We start from the raw sequence: 12,980 nt of genomic DNA, 5'->3' as shown, positions 1-12,980 counted from the left end.
CATGAGTGAACATTTTTTTAATGGAAATTAATGAGTTCAGAGGATAAGAAAGCAAAGCCTTTGATGTAAGGCAGGATTTGGTAATGGGAGAAAGAAATCTCATGAGTGGAGTCAGGGAACTTGTGAGAGAAAAGGGGCGATGGAGCATATTTAGAGAGATTTTTCTGAACTTTTGCTAAGGTGGTAGTAAAACAGCTGGTGAGAGGTGTCTGAGAGGCATCTGGTGAGCTGAGTTCAAAGAGGAGGTGAATTTGAGATACTGGCTTGGGGATAGTTTGTGTTAAAGGTGTGCAGAGATCGTGGAGCAGTGGAAGAAGACTGATAACATCCACTCACAGGCAAAAAGGAGAATTATTTCCGTTCTTGGAATATGAGCCCTAGGGAAAGACATGGCTCTTCTTTTCATATGTATATGTGGATCCACATATACAGCTCAAGTAAAGTACCCTTGGTCTATGATTTTTTAGTATCTAAAGGCTCAATAAGGTGATAATGCTTGGATCTGATTACTGTTTGGCCATTGAAATAAATGCATTTGCAGCAGAGACGTTTGAGAGGGCTGAGGGCCTCATAGCTGTGTAGATAAACTCTGCTGTCATGCTGAAAGATGAACGAGCTTGAAAGGAAGTGAGAAATACTGAGTTAAGAAATATTAAGTAATAATAAAAGGTAGAAGAGGAATTTAAAAAAGAAGTAAAAAAGAAGTAAAGAGAAGGGAGGTGCTTCTGCTAGGTTGGGATTATTTGAACCCCAGAGGGCTTGTCCATCCTGTTAGCATCCAGGAGCTCTTATGTGTAGAAGGGAAGGAGAAGCTTTGTCGAGGAATTCGTGCTGATATCTCATATACTTGTGCCCTGCCTTATGAACCTGAAAGCTTGTCCTTGTAGGGTCTTTCAAAGATGGTCCTCTCCTCTCTGCCTGTTAAGCATGTGGCATGTAACAGGGATCCTACCTGCTGCCATGCCGGTTGCTTTCCATGAGTTGAGTGGGAATACTTTGCTGCTCGATTGCTTCTTGATACGTTGCTAGCTGTTCATGGCCATTTGCTTCCGATGCCGCCTTCAAAGGCCTCTTTTTGAACTTCGTGCTCCGTGTGAAAGTTGTATCCTCTTCCAAACGGCACTCCTGCTGTTCTTCTTGCCTCAGAGACACCTCGGTACCCCAGATCTGTGGCCATTTCCCAAGTGTTAAACAAGACGAGAGCTTAAGCTCTGCATCTTGTTGCTTGAGTGTGATGAGAAGACACCCTGTGACCAGGTCAACCCCAAGCATCTCATATGTGGATTTACCCTGAGCAAAGATGTTCCTAGGGAGGTATCTGCCTTTCTCGCTTAGCACCTGGCGTGGCTCCAGACTGATGTTGGTCCTGGGCCCATGAGGTTGCTGTGCAGTCCCTTTCCAAAGGCCGGCTCCCCAACCTTCCTCCTGCATGACCGTGGTGCACCTGACACCTCATGACAAAAACCAGTGTCATCTTTCCACTTTGCTGCTTCTCCTTTATTTTTGCTCCTCCTTATGCTGCTGGAGACACTGAGCTTTGAGACCAAGAGATCAGGTGTTGTGTACTGTCCCTCTGTGATTTACCTCTGATTTCTTCTGAAGTTTGTGAATAGTCTCCTGCTCTGAGTCCATCCAAGGTTTCTCTTCCAGCAGAGGCTGTTTGGCAGCTGCCAGCTTCTTGACTTGTACTCCTATGAAGCAGGTGAATGGATGGTAGCCAAGGATGAAGGCAGTGTGTCCTCCTCTTGTTGGGTATGTGCTTCGGCACTCCAGAGGACACCCTTGCTTCCCCCAAAGGTTGAAGCAAAGAAGCAAGATGCTTGAAGGAACAAGTGTTACCTTCTTCATCTGGCAAACTCATGTTCAAGGCACATAGAATAAAACCCTGCCCACTTGATAAAATCTTAGATTTGCAGAATGTCTCCTGCCCAATACGAGGAAGATGATTTGATGCTGGTGATGAAAGTATGGACTGCTTTATGCCAGGCACTGAAGCCTGCTGGTGACAACTGCCCTATGGCTCATGGTTGCTACATTAATCTGCCTGGTTCCTCTGCCTTGTTGTAGATGACTGCAAACTGCAGCACACCAGGAAGTCAGGACCTGTGTGCTAGTTCGTACCTTCTGTAAGGGTCCCAACCCATGGTGGACCTGATTGCAGCCAGTGGGACACACTGTGGGCTCTTTCCACTCCAGAGGAAGTGGAAACAACTGCAACTGCATTGCAGTTAGCTGTGGGCTAGCTGGCGTTGCTTGCTCGGGTGCATAGTTTTTGCATAGCATGGTTTGACTACGAGAGTCAACACTGCAGGTCCCAGTTAAATTTTTGGCCTTGAGTTTTTCTGCCTTCTGAAACATAGGATAGCTGCAGCTAGAAGCAGGACGTGTAATGCTCTCAGAAAATATAGCATTCCTGTAGGTGGACATTTTGTAGCATCATAGAAATGTTGTTTAGACAGGCTCCTTAGGGGTCTGTAGTTCAACCTCCTGTTTGGAGCAGGACTAATGTCAATACTGGATCAAGGTATATGTGGCTTTGTCTAGCTGAGTCCTGATAACTTCTGAGGACTGAGGTGTTTCCATCCCCACTCCCCCCTCACCTCCCTCAGTTCTGCTCTACGCTCCTACCAAAATGTGTTTTATTCCCAGTATCAAATAGGCTTTGGATTGGAGAAAGTGTTCTGGTCAAACTGGTAGACGCCGTTGGTGGGGGTATTGCCCTGTATTGCACGGGATTGGCCCCTTGCTGTTCTCTTGGGATATTTGCACCTTGCAAATGCAGGCTGTTGCAGGTCCATCATCTTTGCCTTCGTCCTTGGTCTCTCCTGTGCCGTGTGCTGTAGGTACTGCTGCTGGTCAGAGGTGGACTGGAGTGCTGGGTAGCCCTTGCCGTCATACGAAGCAGGTCTTACGGTTTTCCTGATAAACCAGGCATCTTTCACAATTTTCCGTAGTGGGAAAGGGTCTAGATTCAGGGACTTGAGGAATCCCTTCTAGACCGATGTGCCAGTTGTAGGTTTAGTTTTGAGGAAAGCCAAGATGTCAAGCAAAAGCTTGACAACATAGAGCTCAGGTTTAGTGTGTCCACGTGAAAGACAGTGCTTGCTAGTGGGCAGAGTCCTACCTTACAAACTTATCATCCTTTCCACTCTGAATAAACTTTGGAGTAGGAAATCTTGATTATTTTGGTTCAGAGCAGTGCCGGAGCACAACTTCAGGCTCCTCTGGGGAGATGGGACCCAGGGACCCATTCGTTAAGGACCCGACGCTTCTCACCTAAACCAGAGGGGGGATGAGTGGACGCAGTCGTGTGCCTACGCATTCCCTGGCAGTGGTTGTTTTGTTAGTGCTCACAGCTGGATGTCAGTGAGGAACTAGGAAGATGTGTCACAGGGAGACGGATATGTCCTGGAGCCACTTTTATTGGCCAGAGAGGGGCTGTATGAAGTAAGATGCCTGGGAAAGGAAATTAGTTTGGGATCTAGTAAGCATAAGACAGTCTTCCGAGAGCAGTTTGGGACCCTTTACGTTCATCTAGATTAAGGTATATCATCACTTGTACCTTCATCTGCTGCAGAAATTCTGCATAACAGCAGGATTAGGGGAGAAGTAGCTTGGCTGACAGCTGAAATTACATGAATGGGAGAAACCTGACAATAGTTTTTTCTTAAGTTTAGTGTTTAATCATTGAGTTTCTCAAGTAAGATGATACACGTCTCAGTGACTGGAGAGAAAATGAAGTTCTGGCCACCACGAGGGATGGCAATATAGCCAAAGTAGAAGGCTCAGCTAAGGAAACTGCAGGTATTTGATCTAAGTAATAGTTGTCGAAGAAACCAGCTCCCTTTTATAAGTGGGAAGAGGAGGCAGAGTAGGAGAGCTCAGAAAAGGGTTGCAACTATTCACATTTAAGAGAAGGGGACAACCATCTCCCTCCTTTCACGTCAGATGGAAGACAGTAACATCTGAACATATGGGACTGGGACCCAGAGTAGTGGAGCTGGACCGGGTTCAGTTGCTGTCATCAGAGTGGAAATATGGGGGCATTTGTGATGGTCCTTACTGGACTCAAAAGGGGAGGTAGGTACTGAGTGAACTGTAGAGCTATAGTCAGGGGCTGAAAAAGTGAAGACTAGAGTCTTTGATTTTTGGAAACGGTTGGAAGTCCAGGAGCGGCTGTAGGAGACTTTGTAATAAGAGGAAGGAATGATTTGTTGGAAGGTGCCAATGTGACAAACAGAAGAATGAGGGGGAATTTTTAAAGAAAACCGAGTAAGTGAATAGTAAGAGAAAAGAATTGACCAGTAGTCCTTGCAACCATGATAAAAAAATATATTTATATAAAATAGATGCTTCAGCAGGACAAGGCAACAGTCTATCTGAGCTGTCCACAAAGTATTTTCCATAATCAAGTAACTGTTAGTGTTAAGATGTCTAAGGTATAGTTTGGTGTGTTAGCAAGCAGCAGCTTGATGTTCTTGGTTTGATACTTGAATACCTTAGAAGAGTGCATTTTTTCTAACTAAGTTCATGACCTTTCTTTTCGATGAAGCACTGTGCCCGGTGCATCTGATCTATGGCTCTATCTGAACTTGTTATTTATAACTCCTTCCACTTCCTGTGACAGTTGTACACGATCTGGTTAGGTCGTACCCAACTTTGAGTCTCAGAAACTGGTAGTCAAAGCGTCTGCTTTCTTCCGTGCTTCCAGCGCGATGCACTGTTCTCACTTGGTGCCTTCAGCTTTGGGCGATTTCTCTCTGCAGAGCTGCAAGTAAAAGTGACTCATGGTAGAAATGGGCCTGCTGCTACTTGTCACTTCCTTTTGACAAAACCATCGGTGTTTGGTTTGTTTGCACATCTGTTTGTCAGGCCAGAGTGATTTATTTAAAATCACGCACGGTTATGCAGAGCACAGCTTGTGAAGTGCTGTCCAATTCCTCTCTCGCGTCTTTCCACGTGGAGCACTTTTTTTTTTTTTTTAATGAAGCAGAATTAAGAGACCTTAGGGATTAAATGTGACTTGATGATGGAAAGAGTTGCATAATAGCATGTTTGATTAATGCCTTCTGGCTCTTCTGAAAATTATGGCGTCCTTTAAGCAAAGCAAGGATAAGAAGGTAAACTTGAAATAAAGAACTGAACAGCTCAGTGGTGACTTCTTGCTTAGTCTTAGTTTTTTGGGTTTTTTTTTTCAATCCATGTCTTGCTGTAAAGCTTAAAATATAAGAATATCAGTTCTGATTTTGACTGTGTTAACCATACAACCGTTTGGGTTTTTGGTTTATCTAGCTTAGTGGCCTGTCGCTGTGGCTGTAGATGGGTGTTCAGGGATGAGTAAGAAGAGGGTTACATGTATATGAGAGTAGCCTGTAAACCAAAAACAGTTGGTGGCCAGGGACTTCCTGAGCCCGAAGTGCTTTGTCTATTTAGCAGCCTTTGGTAGATTAAATTTGAAGCACTGGTGCAGTTTCCCGTCAAACTGATGTGTGACCTCTCGGCATCCACTGCATCTTTTGGCAAGGGGGTTTCACAGGTCCTGTTACCTCCTGGATGAAGAAGCACCTCTTTGATCAGTTTTGCTCTGAATTTTAGTTGATCACTCCTAGCGTTTGTTTTGGAAGAGATGGCAAATTGTCGATCCTGCCTCTTCCTTTCTGTCGCTTGTGATTTTGTAGATCTCTAGCAAAGACACCTCTTCTCCAGGCCAAAGCCTTCTAGTCAGAACTTCACTCAAACAAACTGAAAAAAAACAACAAAAACCCCCAAACAAAAAAAACCCTGCCCCCAAAACACACAAAAAACCATTCCAGGCAGAAGAGATGAGGGGGAAAAACCTCTCAACTTTTATGCAATGGCAAAACCATCCTTCAGGGGTTATTCGCATTGCAACCGTATTTCGCCTTGTCACTTAACGTGCAGCTGGGACTACTGGACCTGTGCAGAGTTTACATTTCCCAAGAGATCGCGCAGTTTGGGGCCATCCTCTCTGTGCCCGTCGTTAGCGGCTGAGTAATGACAGTCGGGTAAGACGATGAGTGCAGGTTTTCCCCGTGGGGTTTGCGTGGCAGAAGCCCTGCGTGTTTGGCTGTCATAGGCGCATGGGTTGCCGCTTGTGCCCAGACCACCTATCACGAAGCAGGTGACACAGTAGAGTCTGTTCACTACATAATCAGCAAAGTACTTTTTTTTTTCTATTTGGACGGTGTATTGAATTTAAAACCACGAGAGCGTAATCATCGGTTTCTATCTTGAGCATATGCTTCCTTTTTTTTTTTTTTTTTTTTTTAATTGAAGCCCATTAAGCAGTTTAAATAGGAGACCGTTGCTCTCAAATAAGTGTTTTGAATAATCAGATGGTTTTGCAGTGCTTGGGCTTGATAACTTTTTTGTTTAATCCTGAGCTAGGCCTGGTGCTGACATGTCCTCTCTCTCAGGCCTTTACCGCAGCTGGAAGGTAACCCAGGCTTTGATTCCTGATGAGTTGTGCCTTGGAAGGAGGCACCACCGCAGGACGTGGCTCCTCTCCGGCCGGGGAGATGCTTGGGTGTTTCTGTACCCTTGCAGCCGTCCTGGCTTGAAAAGGCGTCGTGCCCCACCAGCTCCAGCCCAAAAATGGTTAATCCTGCCCATCCCCAAAAGCACGCTTAGATGATGCTGGTTGTGCTCTCTGCTGTCAGTGCCCTGTCGAAGCCCAGCAAGGGTTTCACAGCATCCTTTCTGCTCCAGGTCCCTCAAGGTGCTGTGGAGCGCGTCAAACGCCGGCGTAGCCGTGCTACAGCCCCGAGACGCTTCGGTCTTGCCACAGTTGCAGCTCAGCCTTGGGTTTTGCTCCATTGATTGCTGAAGGCTGATTTTTATCTCATCTGTGGTCTTTCACCACTAGCTGATGTGGCGCCTGCTCTGATTTCTGTTTAACCGTGCAGTGCTTTCCCACTGTGCTCTCTACAGGGGGGAAAGCTGCTGCAGTGCAGCTGGGATGTTGCAAATCTGTTTCCCCTTTTTCTTTTCTTTGCTGCAGAAATAAAAGCAATGCGTGTGCCAGCGACTGCTCTTATGCTCTTTGTATCGATCCTTACCTCTTTAGGGTCGGGAAAAAACAACTGTAGCCTTTAATCTGCTGTCCTCCGCAGCAGAAGTGACTTCTGCCTCCTCCCATAACCACAGGTTGAGGTGAGACTTCTCTTGAAAGATTTTCTATTCTAAATATATCTAGATATTGGGCCATCCCACCCTCGAGGTGGCAGATATTCACTCTAAGGGGTTTTATTGTGGGAGCTTCTACTAAGACTGTGGCCCTATTCAGTACCGGTGAATGAAGAACCTCCACCGCTGCAAACCACGTGCCGATCCGTAACGTAGGTACGAACAATCTGGTGGTCCTCAGCAAACGCCGCCATTTAGCACAAGGTTTTTTGGTTTTGGTGCAACAGCAGAGGCCAAATAATGAAACCGCTTCAAATTGCCGTTATTAAAAAGTTCTCGTCTCCCATTGCATGGTGCGTTCTCCCAGCGTGCCCTGGGAATTTACTCTTCATCGGTGGTTTCCTCTGCACTTTTTTGTCTCCCTCTTTGTAGCTTTTCCTTGTATCCATCTATATCTATATAAAAAATATACTTATATTTTTTGTGTATATATATATATTATTTATTTATTTATTTTAAGCTAGATTCCCGGTAATGTGCCCAAATACAAAGCTTGTGGTTCGTTCTTTCGCACCAGTATGTGTTAACATTACTCCATATACTAAAGCTGCTATTTTTAATATTAAACACATTGTTCTGATCTTGGGCTCTATTTTGGTTTTATGTAACAACTGTTTATGCAAATCAAAGCTTGTAACGTAAGTGGAAGGGAAGGCATTCTGGGTTGAAGAGATAGTAGGCCAACTCTGCTCTTATAATATAACACCCGCATCATTGCTTTTTTTTTTTTTGCAAGATACTAAATAAGCCACAAATCCCATGAAAAATTAGAGGATTAAAAACTCCCACCATTTTTTAATATTAGGGCAATCCACAAAAACATGAGAAGCTTCCATGTTTTAGCATCCTTTCATGGATGCTAAGGTTGCAGCATCTTGTGCATGATAGTGCTTGGGATACAGGTGTCTTGGGTTCAAGTCCTGTTCTTGAAGCAAAAGAGATTTAAACTGAACTTTTTCCTCCGTAGCCCAGAGTAGTGCTTTGACCACCAGACAGCTGGTCCTCTCCTCCTCCTCCTCCTCTCTCTGGTGGGATATGCCATCATGAGCAAGGGCCTTGCATGACGAATCATCAATTGGAAGGGATGTTTTCCCATGAAAAACTTTGCCAAGTCAGTGCTTTTCCAGCAACAAAAAACCCCCTATTATGAGCTGGAAAGATTTCTCACCTGTTCAATTTAACAGCAGTGAGCTTCTAGGCTTTGCTGTAAAATCTGGCTACAAGTATATTTAATAGAATTAGGAAATGATTTCCCCCCTCCCCATGTATGACTGGATCAAGAGGGTATTTTCACCTCTCCAAAAGATCCCACGTGAAAGGCGATAATCCTGGTTTTATCCTAAATTCCGTTCGAACGTGAAGGGACCAGGGAGAACGAGCAGGTGTAATGAAGTTTCCATTGGCAAATGGGTGGAAACCAACGTGGTAAGAGTTTAGCCTAGAATTAAGTTGAACGTGGCAGCTCGGAGGGAGCTGATGGTGTTCGAAATTGCGGAGACTTATCCATGCACATCTGCTTGACCGACACAGAGGTCATGGCGTTGGGTTTAAGGCTGGTGGTTTGTTCTCCCTGTTTGCTCTCCGGAGATTTGAGAGTGATCAAAACCGGGCATCAGGGATTTCTTGAATATGCTCTGCCTCTCTTGGATTAGAGGGATGTGTTCATTTATCTCCGCGACTGTCGAGAAATCCTTTGCTTTCTTAAAGATGGTATTTGTGCTATTTGTTAATGATGTTCTGCCAAACAAAGGACTGGAGTTTTCTGCTTCAAATACAAATCACTTGAGTTGTCAGTGTGGTATTTGCTGCTGGCTCAGGTTTTGTGACCCTTATTTGATTAATGAAATCATCAGTAAAATTTCCAAGTGTCCGAGTCTGTTTTGAGGTAACCAGGGTTTTAAGTATATCTGAAGGTCGATGAAACTTGGGATTTTTCCTGCCTTTTGCTTTCAAAAGAGAGCCTGGAGGCTCCTAAAATACTCTAGATGCCTTTAAAAGTGGAGCTCCCTATTTGCATCAATGTAACCAAAATCCATGTTCCTAAGCAGATTCGATTAAGCTGAGACAATTTCCCAGTGAAATTCAAATTCAGTGGGTTGCAACTAATCCTGTGAATGCTGACATGCTGCAAGAGGTATTAGTTGCAAACCTACTGGGTTTAGTTGCTAACCTTGTAATATTGCCTGAGTATTAGGATCTCTGAAAAATTTCCTGAATAAATTTAAAATTATCAGAACTTCCCCATTGTACAAACCTTTCCTCAACTGTACGTGATTTCATTGTATATATTCGCTATTACATATTACTCTTATACCTGTGGTCATGTGAAGTACTGTGTGTTTTCTAATTGGAAATCTAAAATGTAGGCCTTGCTAAAAATACCAGTGTTGATTACTGTAGATAGTGATGGCAGTATAAGGCTTGTGCTCTAAACTACATCAGACTTATTCTGGAGACATTTCTTCTTTAAACAAACAAACCGGAAAAAAAAAAAATCCCCCTGGAGAGCAGCAACACTTTCTCATGGAGAAGGACATAGCAAGTGGCTTGCCACTTCTGATTTTATTCTGTGTAGTGGTGGAACGGGGCTACCAAACACTTTCCCGCGTCGGAGGACATCAGAGCAAATTTGGGATGTCGCAGACTGTACTGGTGTCTGTTAGAAATCTTCTGACCAACGCTGTTTGTCTGAATTCCCAGGAATGTTTCTTGTTCTTCAGAATGGAAAAATGTTCTATTTTTGGCCATGACAGCTTTTTTTCTGGGAAAAAAAAGTATTAAACAAAGCATGGCAAGGGTTCATGTGTGTGTAGGTCTTAATAGCGTGTAATGGGGACTGAGAGAGGCTTAACAAATAAGCTTCAGACAGATACATGAGGAAGTTATTAACGTTCTAGTTGCGATTTAAGGCTAAGAAAATGTATCATTAAGTGGATGATCATGGAGAGCCCGTCGCGCTGTAGCAGAGGCAGACTTGAATATGTGGGAAAATGTCTCTGACCAGAAAAGATCAAAACAAATGGATAAATAAACACAGACGCATATGTCTCGAGACTGAAAAAGATGCATCGTGGATCAAAACCCGGTATCCTTCAGGAACCCAAGGAAGCCTTAAGTGAGCAAGGGACCAGCAAACTGGCTGATTCCTGAAACGTTTTTGGGCTGGCAGCTTGAGGCTAGAGGTGGCTTGAGCCTTCACTCCGGTTCCTGTGCGTGGTTTCTCCTGGCAGTGGGGCTCCTTGTGCCTTTCCACCCGGCCCTTGGGGTGTCACCGTGGCGGGAGTGACTTGCTTTTAGGATGCGGTGGGATGCTACGTGCTCCCCAAATGAGCAACGGTCCCTTCTTACTGTGGGGCATTGCTCAAGAGGTTGGTTGAGTTGCTCCTTGTTGGATGTTCTTGGGGCAAGAAGTGTTTCCTCGTGCTCAACCTGAACCTCCCCAGGCTGCGATCTGTGGCCGTTGCCTCTTGTTATGTCACTACTGAGAAGGTTTTGGACCCATCTGCCCCCGCTGTCCCTGCCTGTCCCACCACTGGGGGCTGCTCGCAGACCTCCCTGGCCTCCCCATGGCCAGACCCAACAAGCCCAGCTCCCTTCCGTCTCCTCGGGGGTTGGTCCTTCAGGCCCGGAGCAGCTTGGCAGCCTCCACGGGGCCTCACTAGGGTCTCCACGTACCTCCTGAGCTGGGGGACACATTTCGGCAGAGCCACCAGATGTGACCTCCCCGGCGGCGGGTCGAAATGAAGATCAGACCTGAAGAAAGGACTCCAACCAGTGCCATTTAGCCAGCAGCACGTACAAGGTCAGCTGGGTTGAAAATTCAGCTGTGGTGAGTCCACTGCAAACCCCAGTATATGTGCTTTTAAACCACTTCAACCGTTGCGAGTAAACTGGAGTTTGACACCAAAGATAACGTTACTAAGAAGGGTTAAACTCTCTCATACGTTTCTAGGTGATGGTTTGGAGAAGGCTTAGGTTGACTCTGGTTTAATCTGGTTCCTTTTGCTCTGCTGGATGATGCCATGCGTTAGAAATGTTGTGCGGATATAGACTTTTTCCCTCCTTTTTAACTAAAAACAGCGTTTGGAGTAGTTTGAATGCGTTCAGGGTCTGAGACGAAGGCGCCTAAAACCGCTTTCCTCTAGAAACTGCCCTACAAAAACTCCGGTTTGCGATCTCTCAGAAAGACTTTGAAGTACTACTAAAACAGGAAGTTAATTAGAACTGCTTTGATATCTTACGGCGTGTTTTAACAGCTGCTTCGGAGACGGCTCAGGCAGTAAGAGCTAGCGTGGTTTGGTGCACGCTTGTGAAAGTCTGCATTGTCCGCGCTGAAACGGCTCCGCGAGTCCCCGCCGCGGCTTTCTTTTTTTTTTTTCCTCTCTTTTTTCCAGGGAGTTCAAACTAGCCTGCGCAGGGACTTGGGAAAAGAGAATGTCTAAATGTTGCTATAATCATGACCTGCTGCTTATTGCCCTCGTTTGAAAAATAAAATAAAATTCCCTTAATGTTGCGGTGTCGCAGCCACGGTCTGAAAGTTCCCTGTTCCTCACTTCTGTTTTTGGTTGTCGTTCTCTCAAGTTCTCCGACAGGCTAACTTTTTCCATGGCTTGTTTGCCTTTAAATGACTTCCCTGCATATTTTAAGACGAAATCATCGCAGGGAAGAAGTGTGAGCTGTCTGTCCTGGGTGGGGAATCTCTATTTAACCCAAATGCAGAGGTTTGACCCCGTTGGCCCACTCTCTTGGAGAAAAAAATCCCTTATATCTGCTGAACAACGTGAATCCACGCGACAAACCTAATCTGGATAAACCTAATGATAATTAAGGGCTGCAGTGGGGCAGTGTGCTCTGTTGTGGAAGGAAATAGCCTTTTCTAAATTCTGACTTTTTTTTTTCTCCTGCTGTGACTGTTACTTTTATGCTTCTTTTTTTTGTCTTTTGACTGATCTTCAAACTATCCATGACTTTAGTTTTGTTAGGTTTGGTGTGATTTTTTTGGTGGAACGACTGATGCTTTCGAGTCTCCACGCAGTATACATCAAGCCCTGCCTGTTAGTCCTGCTTCAAAGCTGGACGCTTATCTGTGTGTCCTGACACAAAGAAGAAACCAAGGGGAAAAAAAAGATATTATTGTGTGCGTATGTGCAAATCACAGTGTTGCCTCTCTATTGTGCTGCTTTCCTTTTAACGGCTTTATTGTTAAATAAGGATGTAGCATTAAGGCTGACGAGGTGACTTTATGCGAAAGGCTCGGGTCAGCCCTGCTGCCTTACAGAGCCGCTTTTCGCTACGACTGCGTCGTTCTGGGCAGCGTGACAGTCTTTGTCGCCAGCCTAATAGAAAGGACTGCACCTTTTCCCAGGACAGCGATTGCTCGGGGTGGCATTTTACACCGGGACCTGAGGTCAGACTTGCAGAACAGCCCTGGCCTAGCTGGTGTGCGACAGCGTTAGGCTAAACTGGGGCTGTTACATTCTCCCCCGTTAGTCTGCCCACGTTAGGCTGACCTTAAGCAAGGTCAGCATTTGGCTGGGGAGTTAAAAAGCAACGATTTTGCCGACCGCGGGAGGACGGGTGATGCTTTCAGTAAGAAAAGGGGCTTTCCAGAGTGTGTCCTGCAACAGATCATGAAGCGATGTTAAGCCCTGGCATAGAGGCAGCCTACCGCCCTTAGCTTTGTGCATGTGTTCCTAAAATGGGGAAAAACGTCCATGTTGGTCACACAATAGGACTGAAAGGAATGACTAGTTTAATCATGGACGGGGGGAGAT

Source organism: Dromaius novaehollandiae, chromosome 6 (assembly GCF_036370855.1).
Source record: "Dromaius novaehollandiae isolate bDroNov1 chromosome 6, bDroNov1.hap1, whole genome shotgun sequence".
Lineage (NCBI taxonomy): Eukaryota > Metazoa > Chordata > Aves > Casuariiformes > Dromaiidae > Dromaius > Dromaius novaehollandiae.
Note: the sequence above shows the minus strand (reverse complement) of the source record.